Source organism: Papio anubis, chromosome 3 (assembly GCF_008728515.1).
Source record: "Papio anubis isolate 15944 chromosome 3, Panubis1.0, whole genome shotgun sequence".
NCBI lineage: Eukaryota > Metazoa > Chordata > Mammalia > Primates > Cercopithecidae > Papio > Papio anubis.
The window spans coordinates 118,712,030-118,727,796 of NC_044978.1; the positions used below are offsets into that span (position 1 = coordinate 118,712,030).

Genomic DNA, 15,767 nt, shown 5'->3' on the forward strand with positions numbered 1-15,767 from the left:
CAAAGGCATTATAATACATGTGCCATGCTGGTTTGCTGCATCCATCAACCCGTCATCTATATTAGGTATTTCTTCTAATGCTATCCCTCCCCTAGTCCCCCACTCCCTGACAGGCCCCCATGTGTGATGTTCCCCTGCCTGTGTCCATGTGTTCTCATTGTTCAACTCCCACTTATGAGTGAGAACATGCGGTGTTTTGTTTACTGTTCTGGTGTTAGTTTGCTGAGGATGATGGCTTCCAGCTTCCTCCATGTCCCTGCAAAAGGACATGAACTCATCCTTTTTTAAGGCTGCATAGTATTCCATGGTGTATATGTGCCACATTTTCTTTATTCAGTCTGTCATGGATGGACATTTGGGTTGATTCCAAGTCTTTGCTATTGTGAATAGTGCTGTAATAAACATACATGTGCATGTGTCTTTATAGTAGAATAAGTTATAATCCTCTGGCTATATACCCAGTAATGGGCTTTCTGGGTCAAATGGTATTTCTAGTTCTAGATCCTTGAGGAATTGCCACACTGTCTTCCACAATAGTTGAACTAATTTACACTCCCACCAACAGTGTAAAAGCGTTCCTGTTTTTCCATATCCTCTCCAGCATCTGTTGTTTCCTGACTTTTTAATGATCGCCATTCTAACTGGCATGAGTTGGTATCTAATTGTGGTTTTGATTTGCATTTCTCCAATGACCAGTAATGATGAGCTTATTTTCATATGTTTGTTGGCCACATAAATGTCTTCTTTTGAGAAGTATCTGTTCATATCCTTTGCCCACTTTTTAATGGGGTTGTTTGTTTTTTTCTTGTAAATTTGTTTAAGTTCCTCGTAGTTTCTGGATATTAGTCCTTTGTCAGATGGATAGATTGCAAAAATTTTCTCCAATTCAATAAGTTGCCTGTTCAGTCCGATGATAGTTTCTTTTGCTGTGCAGAAGCTCTTTTGTTTAATTAGATCCAGTTAGTCAATTTTGGCTTCTGTTGCCATTGCTTTTGGTGTTTTAACCATGAGGTCTTTGCCCGTGCCTATGTCCTGAATGGTATTGCCTGGGTTTTCTTCTAGGGTTTTTATGGTTGTAGGTCTTACATTTAAGTCTTTAATCCATCTTGAGTTAATTTTTGTGTAAGGTGTAAGGAAGGGGTCCAGTTTCAGTTTTCTACATATGGCTAGCCAGTTTTCCCAACACCATTAAAAGTATCTTCTCAGTTCTGTGTAAGTATTACTGGATATGGGAACATAAGAAGTCACAAGAATCTTTCACTAAAAAATATAGAAAATGTGACCTTCTAGGACAGTGGTTTTCTGTTCGCCAATGTGAAAAGTGTGTGTTTATGTGTGTGCATATGCAAAATGTGTATATGCATATATTCATGAGTGAGATATATGTTTTCCTCTTTCCTTACCTGCTTCATTCCTTACTAAAGTAATTAGAAGTCTTTAAAAGGAGACCAAATAGCATTGAAATAATTTCTTAAGAGAAAATTAATATTAAATAGATTAATCCATTTTCTGGAGCATCTAAAATTCACTTTCCCTCCCCACAAAAATAAGATAGTCTGTATATTGAAGAGCCATAATCATATACATCCATTTCTTCTGATTAGTAACTACAATGTTTATTAGGTAAGCAGGGACATTTGTTTGGCTCTGTAGCTACCTATTTCATGTTCTTTTGGAATCACAGCTTTCCTTATATGTCATAGTGAAAATCAATATTTGAAACTTCTTCCTCTGTAAAAAAATGTAATTTCCCTTATAGGAGATTTAACTACTTAAATAGTTCTGCTTATATAGGCAAGAGAAATATTCTAAGAAAAAATGAGAGGTCTGCTGTCTAAAGCCTTTATTGCTGAGAGTTATTATTTAAGGAATAAAAAAAATTAAAGCTCTGATGCTGCAAACAAAGCTCCTTGATGAGAACTGAGTTCATGCTGAGATAAAAAGTTACAAAGCAAGAGAACAGCCTCATTATATTTTTAAAATTCCAGGGAAAATCATTGTTTTGCTAAAGCAATGTGGCAAGACAGCCTGGGACCAAACATTGGTGCCCAGGAGGGTAGGAGTAAAGAGCTTTAGAAGCTTTGAATCTTTTTCTAAAACAATTAAGATTAAAGGACTTAATCAGGAAATCTGAGGTTATGTAAGAGGTGAACAGGTCAACCAGCTCATATATCTCGTTTGGGGCACATGCTTTGGATGACCAAACTTTTCCATGGAAGATTGTACTTTATGATAATTCTTCCAGAATGAAAGAACTGACAAGAAACATTAAAGTTTGAAAAGCGATCCCCACCACCACTGACATCTGAGAACATCCTGGCCTCTCCAGAGACATCTGACTGAGGGAAACAGGTGAGCCAGCTTGGGCTCCAACCCCAGGAAGAGGAAGGGAAGTGGGTCACGCCTGGTGAAGTGGCCTGTCTCTCTTGGCAAGTCAAGCTGAGTGATTTGGAGACTACAGACTCTATCTTGGCTGGCCTGGCCACCTCACAACCTCCTCTCCAAAGGTGACATGTACTGCAGCTTAAGACATTACACGGCACCTGAAGCAAAAACTAAGAGTAGATATGGAATAAATCTTCTAAAGCTGTAAGGCTTGATATCCACAGTAAATTATTCTTAAGTTAGTGAGAAGAGAAAATTCACTATTTCAGCAAGAACTACCCAGGAAGAACCAAAAGCCTTCTGAGATGGTGTGTTCAGGGACAGGAATTTAGGGAATAGACCCAATTTTTCTTTTACTTAATCAATGTTGGGTTTTGGTGTTTCTAGGAGGGCACAGAAAACTTGAACTGGAGAAGCAAGGTTCATTGACATGTGCCCGTTGATACTTCACTAAGTCTTTACTAGTAAAAATGATGACATTTATCTTCCTTCTTAAGCCATGTCTATTCTGTTCCAATTTTACCAAGAATGACACCTAGGATTTGAAAGTGTGCCTGTGTTCTTTGCTGAGCACTTACTGCAAGGTTTCTAACAATGTAAACTTGACCTGTGTTTGACTCACAATGCCCAACAAAAAAATACTGCTGTTTTGAAATTATAGAGATAGCAAAGTGTAGCTTGAATCTTGCTGTACACTCAGTGATTCTACCTGCTCGTTTTCTTTTCACTTATGATGCTGATGGCCTATTCTAGCATCGTGCCGCATCATGTTAAGAAAACACCAATCAATCCTGCACCTGTGGGAGAGCAATTTCTGCTGGTTTCAATGACAGTGGAAAAGTAATAGGTCTCAAATCCTATCTGCAATGAGAATGTTGGCCCTCTTCACCAAGGCTTCTAAATGTGCAAATTATATTGTTTATGCATTTTCTTGATCTTATTGTTATAAAACTGCATTTTTCTTAGCATCAGACTTCAGTAACACTTGATTTTTCTTTTTAATGAGGAATTTGGCAGAACCTAGGCAATTATCTGGGAGCTGTGTAAATTCAGGAAACCTGATTAACAGATCATAATTCACCTAGGAATTTAGGCTTAAGCCATGGTGGATAAAGTTTCTTTCTAAAAGTGTTTGGCAACTTGGCTTTAAAAGGAGCACTAGATTAATTCAGTCTGTGCTTTCTTGCCATACGACATCATTTCAAGATACAAATTCCATTTATATTGTTGAAAATGTATAAGATATGCATAAGTTTATTTTGATTTAACAGGGAGGATAAATGAAATGTTCTGCTAATGAACATATTCCAAATAACTAAGCTTACTCTATATAATGTAGGCTGCAGATTTTGAAAAATGAAAAAAAAAACTCATTAAAGCTATATTTAGCAGTGGTAAGGTCACTGATAAGCTCCATACCTCCAGTTATCATCTGTTAAATAAGAGGATGAAATGAGATGATCATTAGTGTCTGCTTTTCTTTATGATCTGAAACGGATTCTTAACCTGAGGTCTATCTAAACATAAATGAACCACAAATTAGCAACAGAAAGCCCACAAAACACCCGAAATTGTATAAAACATTATGTGTATGTACTTATTTGCATTTTTTCTTGGATGATCCATAAATTTTATCCAAGACCTGAACTTTGTGCCCCTAGTAAGTTTAAGAATATCTAACATTCATTCTGTGATTAACTTAACTGTTAAGTGATGTAGCCTTTCTTTGAAAATTCATAAGGCTTCTCAGGATATTCTAGTATTGGCTTTAGTTTTTTGTGGCCATAGCTTCCATCACATAGATGACTCTTGCATAAATTCATCTCACCCTCAGATCACCCTTGAAGAAAGACATTGTCCTCTCAAGTTACAGATGAAGAAATGGAGGGGCAGAATGTTCAGGTATGTCAGTAAACACAGGAGTCAGTTTTGGTTTCCTGGTCTGGTGCTTTTCCCATTACAGTCCATTATGTAGAGTATCATAAAACTTACATTTTAATGCACAAAGCTCAGTATTTTGGAAGCTACTTATGTATGCAAAGGTCTCCAAAGTTTAGACCTCAAAAAGAAAAAAAAACTAATTCAAAAGAAATCAGACTAGTAGCAAGTATGAATTTTAATTTAAAAATGGAAAATACCAGCTGAACATACAGTTCTTCAGTTTCTGCTCTCTAAATTCTGATTTTAAAAATTTATATAACACAATGTGATTTCTTTTACAGAGCTTTCAGGTGGAACACTCAGTCATCAAAAGCTCTTGGTAGTCAGCTAATGTCCCCATTATAGAGATGACAAAAGTCAAGACTCATAGAATTGAGGTGACATGTACAAAGTCAGAGAGAAAAGTGCAGACCTAGAACTTGATGCTGATCTCATTACTCCAAGTTTGCACTTTTTCATTGCACCCACAGCTGTGTCTGCAGTGTCCTTAGGGCATCAGGGATAGGGGAGGGGTGCATGGGCTGGGAAATATGTTGCCAGGTGAGACCATTTGTATAGACTCATGTGTTGGAGAGGGAACTGTCTGCAAAATAAATGCCATAGTAAGATAAACTACATTTTCTGGAGTCTAGATTTGAAAGTTTTTTCTGAAAGTTCAGAATCTTTCTCCATACCAAACAAAGGACAAATGTATCTATGAACAGCAAGAAAACAACTGAGACTGAAATCTTCCCCGTTGTAAATGCAGCTTGCAACTTTTTACAAGACCAATTTTTGTGAACTTGTATTTCTTTTCTTTCCAGGGGATGACATGGCCTGATTCAAAACAGGGGGACTGTGGGAGAGATTTAGCACAAGAAAGGCTATTGGTGTTCCCTATGTCTTATTGGCTTTTTGCGAATTCCCTAGAACCTGAAGCCCAGTAATTACTCTATAATCTTTTGCCAATGTTAAGCTTTTTTTCCGAGTAGGTCTATGACTTTAAGTAGCTGGTATATATTTTTATGATCAGGCTGTACTGCAGGCACATTAGAATGCACTGGGAGATGCATGATTTATATATTTTGATTTTGACTTCTATAAGATTTACATCTGGGCTGAATACATAAATTAATAGTGGTTTGCCACTATAAAGGAAAGAATCATTCAAGTTCAGCCAATCTGATTGTATCACCAGAGTGGTGGAGGAGCAACTCAGACAAGTTCTCATTACAGATGTGCCAGGAACTTGGGTTTGGAGACCCACCTCCCTGCTTTTGAATTACATCTCTGCCATATAGTGGGCAAGGGAAGAGGGAACGAACATTTATTAAATCTAATAAGGTGTCAACCATTGTGTTAGGCACTTTACAGACATTTTAATTTCTACTCTGTACCAGCCCGGGAAAGTTGGTACTACTGGTTTCAATCTCCAGATGAGAAAACAGAGATTTAATGAGGTTTAATAATTTGTCCAAAGCCACAGAGTTACTGACACCCACATTTGAACTCAGGTGTTTCTGCCAATAAATTCATGTTCTTTCTATTACTCAGCACTTCTTATGTGGGCTTTAATGTCTCCATCTGTAAAATAAGATCAGTAAGCATACCTTTTAAGACTGCTGGATTATAAGAGATTAATTTATCAACAACAGTCTTGGATGAATAGTATTTCTCTCCCTACACTTTGTTCTGGTAATAGCTCTGATTTTGTTGTTTGATTTGTTTGTTTGCTAGCTTGATTGATTAGGGGTTTTTGTTCTTTTTAAAGATCTGGGCCTACCTCAGCTTTTTCTAAGATGCAGAAGCAAAGAGATGATTCAATATAGAGGTGCCTCTATGACATTAGAAGACAAGGAGAACCAGAACAACATTTTGTTCTTCTGTCACTTATCTAGAGTAAAGAGCTGCAGGCAGGGAATGGGGTGGTGCTGTTCTGCACCCTGGGAGAGTGTGTGGGGTTGCCAGGTGTCTTCTTAACTGTGCACCAAGACCTTTGTGCACAACTTTAATATTCCTTCCTTAAGCAGCTACAGTGTGTGTCACTTCAGGGAGGGGTTGAAGGTAGACAATGGCCAAGCTGCACCTTAATAGGCCTGCAGTATTCCAAATGGCCTCTTATTGCAGGCAGGTAGCCCAGAGTGCTGCCCATGCCTGGTGCATGGTAGGAAATGTGAACAGAACTTCATGAGAATTGGTAGGGAATGGCAATATTTTCTTGCCTGTAAATGACAGACAACTACTCATAGAGAGGCTTGGGAATAACTACTTATCTCAGAAATAATGATTATTTATTTATTTATTTATACCTTGCTCCTGGCATGAAGGTGCTGGAGCTCTCTGCTTACAGATAACAATCTAAAACTGCATGTTCCAAGAATAATGGAAAGCATCTATATAAACCAGAGTGGTTGAAAAGGGTGATGACGCTTAATCCTAGGAAGATATTTTGATATTTTTATTCAGCTAACCTTGACTCAGCACTTTCCTTGAACTAGGGATATACAAAAATAATTAAGGCATAACCTTCATCTTTAATGTACTAACAGTCTGGTAGGGGACCAGACATGTGTTCTGAGACTATAAGGCAGCCTGGTAGGCTCTGTGCTGGAGGTATGAATGGGATATAACAGAAACCCAAAGCAGACTGGGTGACTATTTTACTTGATGAAGAAGTAATATTTGAGTTACTTTTTAAAGGATAAATAGGAACTTGCCAAGCAAAGAAAATGAAAAGTGGGGGGTAGAGGAGTACTCTGACAAAGTATATAGAAAGGTCCAGTGTCCACAAGAAAGATTGTGAGGAATTTATGAGGCTCGGCCATAGGACAGTAAGACCAGAGACCAAGGTTGGGGCCAAAGTGAAATATCTGGTACTCTGAGAAATGAGACTTAACGGGATTAAGCCCTAGCACTGCCATTTCTAGAATGTGGCTCTGAAGAACTTACTAAGTCACTCTGAATCTTGTTTTTCTCATTTGTGAAATGGGCCTAATAATAGTTCCTATCTCCAAGAGTTATGAGGATTAAGTCAAAATACCCCTCTGGACAATTCTAGCACATGGTCATGCTCAATAAATGCCAACTCTTTGTAGTATTTTTAGTAGCAATAGTCAATTTTTATAATAAAATCAATAGCACTATCTAAGAACATAAATAATGTCCACATTAGGCTTCTCAAGAGTCTTTTTAAAGGAAAAGATCTGGAATAGGGCTATCCAATACAAAACTCTCTGTAATGATGAAAATGTTCTCTATCAGTGTTGTCCAACTTAGTCATTATCTGACTACTGTGTCTGACTACTGAGCATTTGAAATATGGCTAGTGCAATTGAGGAACTGAAGTTTTCATTTTATTTAATTTAAATAGCCATGCATCTTAGTGGCTGTTGTATTAGACACTAGAGATCTAGGTTTATAAAATCATAAGATGTTTTATCTGTAAAAGACTTTAGAAATTGATATAAAGCTCTTATCCTCCCCCCATCACCATTTTACAAATGTTTCTCAGAGGGAAATTGATTTGCACAGGGTTGCATAACTAATGACAAACCTGGTGCTAGAACCCAGCAGCTCTTCTTGCATCCTAGGCAAAGTTCTCATTATTCTGAAGTCTGGTTGGATTATTCTTTCCACCTTAGAAAGTGTCTGTTGCAAATGCATCATGGGTTCTGATGTTCCACTCAGCCACCTTTCCTCCCCTCACCATGTTCATTTCTACTTCTTTTTTTAATAATATAATATGCATGCTACATCCAGTAAATCCCAAGTAATCCATAACTCACTGATAGATATTTTAGCTCCTGCTCATGGGAACATTTTGTATCAGCAGCAGCTCATTTATTACAAAATTCTCAGCACCATTATTTTCATAACTAGTGTTTTGTTCTTTTTGTTGTTATACTATTATTAATTTTTGTTACTTTGCCTAAGTATTAAACTTGTGTCAACAAAAACATTGATCTTTTTTAGCATTTACAAAACATAAGTTCTGATTATTCATCATTAAGAAATTAGGATGATCAAACCATTTAGCAGAGTCATCGGTTAAGAAGGATTGATCAGAGCGCTATGGGAATATGGCAGAATAGGAAGCACCAGTTTCCCCATCTAAACAAAATTGCAGTTGCAGAATCTGTCTGGTCTATTTTGGAATTCTGGAATCTATTAGAATGATTGTAACTTCCAGGGAAATGATTGGTAATAGTAAATTTTGGTTAATTTCAGCTTGCAGCATGGCAGCAGCTATTCATTTTCCAGCCCCATGGCAGGCAGTTGTGCACATGTTTCATATGTAACTTGCAGGCAGTTTGTAGGTGCCAGGGTGAGCAAAAGGAATCCTACAAAAACTGGAGATATATATTCTGATTGCTGATTGCTGTGTCTAATCTTTGAGGTACACACATATAGGAGGAAGCCATTGTTGCAACCCTTTCTTCACTGTTGCAAGCCCTTCTCCCTTTGGCTAAAGCAAATTTCATAAGATCTAAAGGACCAGTGCACTTTTATTTTATTTTTTCTTCTCCTCCTCCCACTTTATTTTTCTCTTCTTCCTCTTTTGGAAGACAGACATTTAAAGTCTAAGACTTCTAAAAACAACCACGTATATGGGGCATTTAGAAAGTCACAACATATGCCCAGGGAAGGACACAGTCTTAAAAACTAACTGAGAAGACCTTAAGTTTACATGTTGGGCTTATCGCCAGCACTGACACAGCCTATAGCAATTAAAAAAAAAAAAAAAAAAAAAAAACAATTAGCAAACCCTGGGGAAGGGGAAGAATCTAATTTCCAAAATCACTACATTATTATATTCAAAAGTCCAGCATTCAACAACAACAAAAATCACAAGACACAAAAACGTAGGAAAGTATGTGTGGCCCATTCAAAAGGAAAAATAACCCAATAGGAACATACCTAAAAAATACCCAATGGAAGATCTGTGGTACAAAGACTTTAAAACAACTGTCTTAAAGATGCTCAAAAACCTGAAAAATGATGTGGAGAAAGTCAAGGAAACAATGTATGAACAAAACAGAAAGATTAATAAAGAGAGAAAAAAAACTAAAACAAAACCAAAAGGCAGTTCTGGAGCTGTAAAGTACAATAACTGAAATAAAAAATTTGCCAGTAAGATTCAAAGACAGATTTCAGCAGACTGAAGAATCTGTGAACTTGAAGATAGGACAATGGAAATTGTCAATTCTGGAGAAAACAGAAAAAAATATCAAAGAAAAGTGAGCAGAGTGTAAAGAATCTGTGGAATATCATCGAGCAGACAAATATACACATAATGAAAGTCTTGGAAGGAGAAGAGGGATAGAAAAAAGGGAAGCCAGATTATTCAAAGAAATAATGACTGAAAACTTTCCAAATTTGATGAAAGACATGAATATAAACATTCAAGAAGCTCAACAAACTGTAACTAAAATGGACTCAAAGAGACTCACACCAAAGCACATTATAATCAGACTGTTGAAAGACAAAGACAAAGAGAGAACCTTGAAAGCAGCAAGGGAGAAGCAACTTGTCACATATAAGGGATCCTCAATAAGATTATCAGCATATTTTTCATTCTAAACTTTAGAGGCCAGAAAGCAGAGGGCTGATATATACAAAGTGCTGAAAGAAAACACACAAACAAACCTGTCAACCAAACATCCTGTATCTGTCAAAACTGGCTTTCAAAAGAGAAGGAAAAATTAAGACATTTCCTGAAAAACAAAACCTGAAAAAGTGTTTTACCACTAGACCGGCCCTAAAGAAATGCTGAAAGAAGTCCTTTTGGTTGAAATGAAAGAACACTAGGCAGTAATTTGAAGACATGTGAATAAATAATAAAGATCTCAATAAAGGTAAATACACGAACAATTATAAAATCTGGTAACTTTAACACTTTGGTTTGTAACTCCACTTTATGCATTTTATATGATTTAAGAGACTAATGCTTATTTTTAAAACTATTATCAGTTTTAAAATCTAGTCTTATTTTAACTTTGGTTTTTAATTCTACATTTTGTTTTCTACATTATATAAGAGATTAATGCATAAAAATTAGTTTATACCTTTGGACCCACAATGTGTAAAGATACAGTTTTGTAGTATCAATAACTAAAGAGAGGTGGGAGTGGAGCTGTATTGGAGCAGAGTTTTTGTATGTTATTGAAGTTAAGATGTATAAATTCAAATTAGAATGTGATAACATTAAGATGTTAAATATAATACCATAAAAACCACAAAGAAAATAGCTAAAGAATATACAGATACACAGAAAAAGGAGAAAAGAATTAATGCATTTAACTGCAAAAAAAATCAACTAAGCAGAAAGGAAGACAGCAATGCAGGAAATGAGGAACAAAAAAAGCTATAAGGAATATAGAATAGAAATAAAATTGCAGAAGTAAGTCTCTTCTTATCTGTCATTATTTTAAATCTAAATGGATTAAACTGCCCAATCAAAAAACAGAATGAGAGGATGGATTTTATAACAGTATGATCCACCTATATACTATCTACCAGAGACACTTCAGATCTAAAGACACAAATAGGTTAAAAGTGAAAACATAGAAAAAAGTATGCCATGCAAATAAGAGAGCAGGGGTAAATAGGCCAGTCACAAAAAGAAAAATACTGTTTTATTCCATTTATTTGAGGTACCTAAAGTAGTCAAATTCATAGAAACAGAAAGTAGAATGGTGGTTGCTAAGGGTTGGGAAGAGAAAGAATGAGGGGTTATTCTTTAATGGGTATAGAGTTTCAGTTTTGCAAAATGAAAAGAGTTCTGAAAATGGATGGTGGTGATGATTGCTCAGAAATGTGAATATACTTAATGCCATAGATCTGTACACTCAAGAACAATTAAGACATCTTAAATTATAATCCCCACATGTCAAGGGTGGGACAGGTGAAGGTAATCAGATCATGGGGGCAGTTTCCCCCACGCTGTTCTCATAAAATGAGTGAGTCTCACAAGATCTGGTGGTTTTATAAGCGTCTGGCATTTCCTCTGCTTGCACTCACTCCATCCTATCATGCTGTGAAGAAGGTGCCTGTTTCTCCTTTGCCTTCTGCTGTGTTTGTCAGTTTTCTGAGGCTTCCCCAGCAATGCGGATCTGTGAGTCAATCAAACCTCTTTCCTTTATAAATTACCCAGTCTCAGATATTTCTTCATAGCAATGTGAAAACAGATTAATATAGATGGTAAATTTTATCTTATGTGCATTTTACTTCAATTTTTAAAAATGTGTTATTTCTTGAAAAGGTATATTAAACCGAAAAGAACTGAACATATAATTCAAACAGATACTTTTAGCTAATGTTCTTAACATCATTAGTCACAATAGCCAAAATATGGAAATAACCCATGTTCATTAGCAGATAAATAGATAATCAAATATGGTATATACATGCAGTGAAATATTATTTAATCACAAAAGGGAATATAGTTCTGATCCATGCTACAATGTGGATGAACTTTGAAAACATTTTGCCGAGTGAATGAAGTCAGACATAAAAGGTCGCATATTACATGATTTCATTTATATGAAATATCTAGAATAGGCAAGTCAAAGAAACAGAAAGTAGATAAGTGGTTGCCAGGGGCTAGGGAGAGGAAAGAAATGGGAGTGATTGCTTAATGGTACAGTTTCTGTTTGGGATGATTGAGAAGTTTTGGAAATAGATAGTGGCAATGGGTGAACAACATTGGGAATATAATTAATGCCACCCCATTAAGCACTTAAAAATGTTTAAAATGGAAAATTTTGTAATATGTTTACATATTATAACATTTACAAATCTTTCTATGTGCCAAAAAATAAAAATAAAAATGGGATAATCAGGTGTAGACAAAGACAAGATCTTTGCAGCAATCATTGTAGTTAGTTATCCTTAAACTAAGAGTCAAATGTGCTAATGGGACTGTTGTACCTGATCTACACAAGTGTATCTCTTCCCTTCTGCAAAGAGAAATATCACTCTTTAGCTGTAAATGACCCTCGTTAGGGAATGGTGCATGGTGTCAGGGAGTTTGACTAGACATTGAAAGTTTGCTGCCTTCTGCTTAAGACATGGGCATGGTTGTGTAGAAGCAGGGAGGGATAGCTAAGGAAGAGAGGGACAAGTCAATTAGCGTTATACTCACAGTTCAAATAATACTATTCTTTTATGTGAAGGAGCTGTTATTAATACTTAGCTCTTGCCTTCCTGAGCACTTACCAGTGAGCTCTACCTGGAGAACAGCATTCACAATCTTAAACTTGGTTTTAGCCTGGGCTGCGTGATTGATGAGGTCACATTAGTCCCCCCACTTCAGACACGCTGTCATCTTAAGTTCCTAGAACATTCCCGCAGGTCCTGCTTTCAGCATTGGTCTGTAATTTTCCTCCTATTAGCCGGTTTAGCTAATGCTTACTCAAGTCTTCAGATCATTTGCAAATATTGCTCCCTCAGATAAGCCTTCCTGACCCCTACTCTTAAAAAGTAAATCAACTCCTTCCACACATGGCAAAATACACACACACACACACACACACACACACTCTCACTCATTGCATCCTTCCTTGATCTTTTGTTTGATTCTCTTCACAGCTTTTAATACACTTCATTTTTATTATTATTTGTTTAATATCTATCTCCTCCTTAGACTATAGATTCTATGAGGGTAGAGACCCTATCTCCAGGGTCTAGTCTGTTCTCAGACATTCAGTAGAAGCTTAGTAAATATCTGTTGAATTAAAACATAGGTAAATAAAAGAAAAACTCTATTAATGGGTAGTGACTATCAACTAAACACAATGAATAATTTTTTGCTAAGTGAGTAAATGGATAAATTACCTGTCCTTATGAGAAATCTAGGTTAGTTTCTACTTCTCTTGAAAGTTTAGGAATAGACTTGCCTAAAGACCAAGAACTAGAAAGAGACTGAGACTCAAACTAGTAAAGCAAAATAATAAGTGAATTTGTGATACTTTGTGAATATGACTGTTAAGAAAGCCCAACGTTTAACACTTGATCAAAGTAAGCTCCTGTTCACTCATTCCACCCCCCAGATTCCAGCAGCAAGACAATTTGCTTCAACCTTCTAATTCGCTTCAACCTTCCAATTCATCATGGATGAGGGGCATTGTTCAGAACTCAGTTCTCACTGATAAATTGTGGAGTAAAAATGTTCTTAATAAACTTTTTTTTGTATAACGAAAAAAGTTATTTGAGATTGAAAAACTATTTCTTAGTTATTAATACTATCTTCAGGTGTCTTCTGTGCAGATAGTCTTCAGAAGGTCTTTTGCTGAACTAGATGATGGCATGCAGATGCATAGCAAGAAGAAGTGGGGATCTGGGGTACAGATGGGCTAGAGCAGGTGGATTCCAGAAACTTCCTGGGCAAGTGGAGGATACAGGTGCTGTCCTTCCTTTGTAAAAGGGCAAAACTGATATTAGAAGGGATTTTCATTAACTTGTGCTCTGTTATATGTGGTGTAACTTTCTCCTCTTTTCCTTTCCCCACCTTCCAGTATGAAATCTTTAGTAAAATTCTTCACTAAAGCCTTGAGAGGTGAGTTTCACTTTGGTTAGCAATGAGGTATGAAGAATCCTGCTGTAAGGTTAATGAGCAAAAATTGCCACATCAAAAAGTCATCTCAAAAACATGACCGTGTGATTAGAAAAATAACTTCACTTCTATGGTATTCTTTTCAAAAAATCATGGCCCATCTAATCATGGGAAAAGCATCAGACCAACCCAGACTGGGGACAGTCTCCCCAGTACCTGACCAGTGATTCTGAAGGGTGTCAAGGTGCTGAAAACAAGGAAGGGCTAAGATATCATTATATAACAGAGTAGACTGGGAAAACATTCCAACTGAATGCAATGGAGTTCCTGGATGAAATCCTGGAACAGAATGAAGGCATTAATTTTAAAAACTGGTGAAATTCAAATAAAGTCTAGATTTAGTTAATAGCCATGTACCAATGTTGGTTTCTTAGTTTCGACAAAAGTAAGATGTTAACAATGGGAGTAAGTGGGTGAGGGGCACATAGCAACTTTTCTATAAATCTAAAATCATTCCAAAATAAATAGTTTGTCTACAGGTAAAGCCTCAAAACTAAAATAGTCAATTTTGGCTTCTTGCTGAACTTAAGCTCTTTGCTAAGTGGACAGTGGTTGTCACCAAAGTCCCTTGACCTTTGGCTCCTATTAAACATAGCTATCATGTTTAAAAAAATGTTTTAATTCTTAAAATGGCAAGAAAGACTTTATTCAGGACTATTGCAATATGTGTCAAGACTATTTTAAGAGGGAAAAGCAATCAGGCTCAACTCTAAATACAATAACGACAAATGGGGGTTTATAACCAATGAGTAGAGTGAGGGGCGAATGGACGGCAGATCACTGACAGGAGACATCCAGGGTAAGGGGAAGTTGCTAAACCAACTGAAGAGGTTTTTTGAAGGCAAGCCAAGGACTTACACATCAAAAGTGTGGGGTGAGGAACTTGATCAGATATCAAGGGTGGGGGAATTCTCACTAAAATGACTTGGCAGAATTCTTGCTGAGACTGGGCTAGGCAAGCCACAGACAGGAGAGGCGCCAAGGTCGAGGCCTAGTCAAGAAGAGGGCTGAGGGTAACCCAGAAGTTCAGTCAAGGAGAGGGTCTTTGTCATCATCAGTCACACTGTTTGAATTTGAGTGGTGACTATCCTACGCACATTCACCTCATAGCTTGACTTGTATCCAGATGATTTGGTTGTATTAATTTTCTTGGCCTGGGAGCAGATTCCACCTAAGATTTCACATTCACCATCTAGAGTTTGGCCATTGGTGTTACCAGTGTTGATGTTATTTGAGCCAATTTCCTCCCAAATTGATTGGTTTGTGGTCCTGGAGACAGTAAACTTTTGGGATTTGGCATGTGATTTTACAGATGATTTGGTACCTGGAATCCACCAAGCCGTTCTTTCTCAGAGCCAAAGCCCTTGAAATATGTTGAACTTTCCAGTCAAAAGATCCTTATCCAGGTGTAAGAACTGTAAGAACTTTACATGTAATGAAAACATGAATTCCATAAATCTGCCAATTTAGGTATAAAAGATAAACTACAGAAGGACTTTATTTTCCTCTGGGCCAGTCCAGCACATTAATTCACATTAACATATTGAGGTATGGAAGGCTTTGAAAAAATTAATAAGCTCAGTTTCCACTTTGCATTATTTATTCTTGAGAATGAGTGTTTTTGTTTGTTTGTTTGTTTGTTTGTTTTGGTCTTTTGGGTAATTCCTGGAGCAATGTCTCTCCATGTAAAACCAAGTGACAAAATGAGTGCAGTCAGACAATTTCAAATGGAACCAGTTTTGTTTTTTTGGCCTGTATTCTGACCTAAGATAATCTGCACAATAACCCCATTTCTTCACCTGACTTTGGCTCTGGAGACGCCTTAGAGTTCTGTCTGCAGAGACACAGA

General features: G+C 36.8%; 1 protein-coding gene and 1 long non-coding RNA gene across 2 annotated transcripts in view; both read left to right on the forward strand.

Annotated features, from left to right (window-relative positions):
• The window catches only part of PARM1 (prostate androgen-regulated mucin-like protein 1), a 108,402-nt gene that overhangs the window by 16,343 nt on the left and 76,292 nt on the right, over positions 1 to 15,767 (forward strand). The gene's annotated exons all lie outside the window — the stretch shown is intronic.
• Positions 1,092 to 9,061, forward strand: LOC108585940. Its single transcript, XR_001902546.3, has 2 exons — positions 1,092 to 2,352; positions 4,220 to 9,061. It is a non-coding gene; the product is annotated as an uncharacterized LOC108585940 (long non-coding RNA).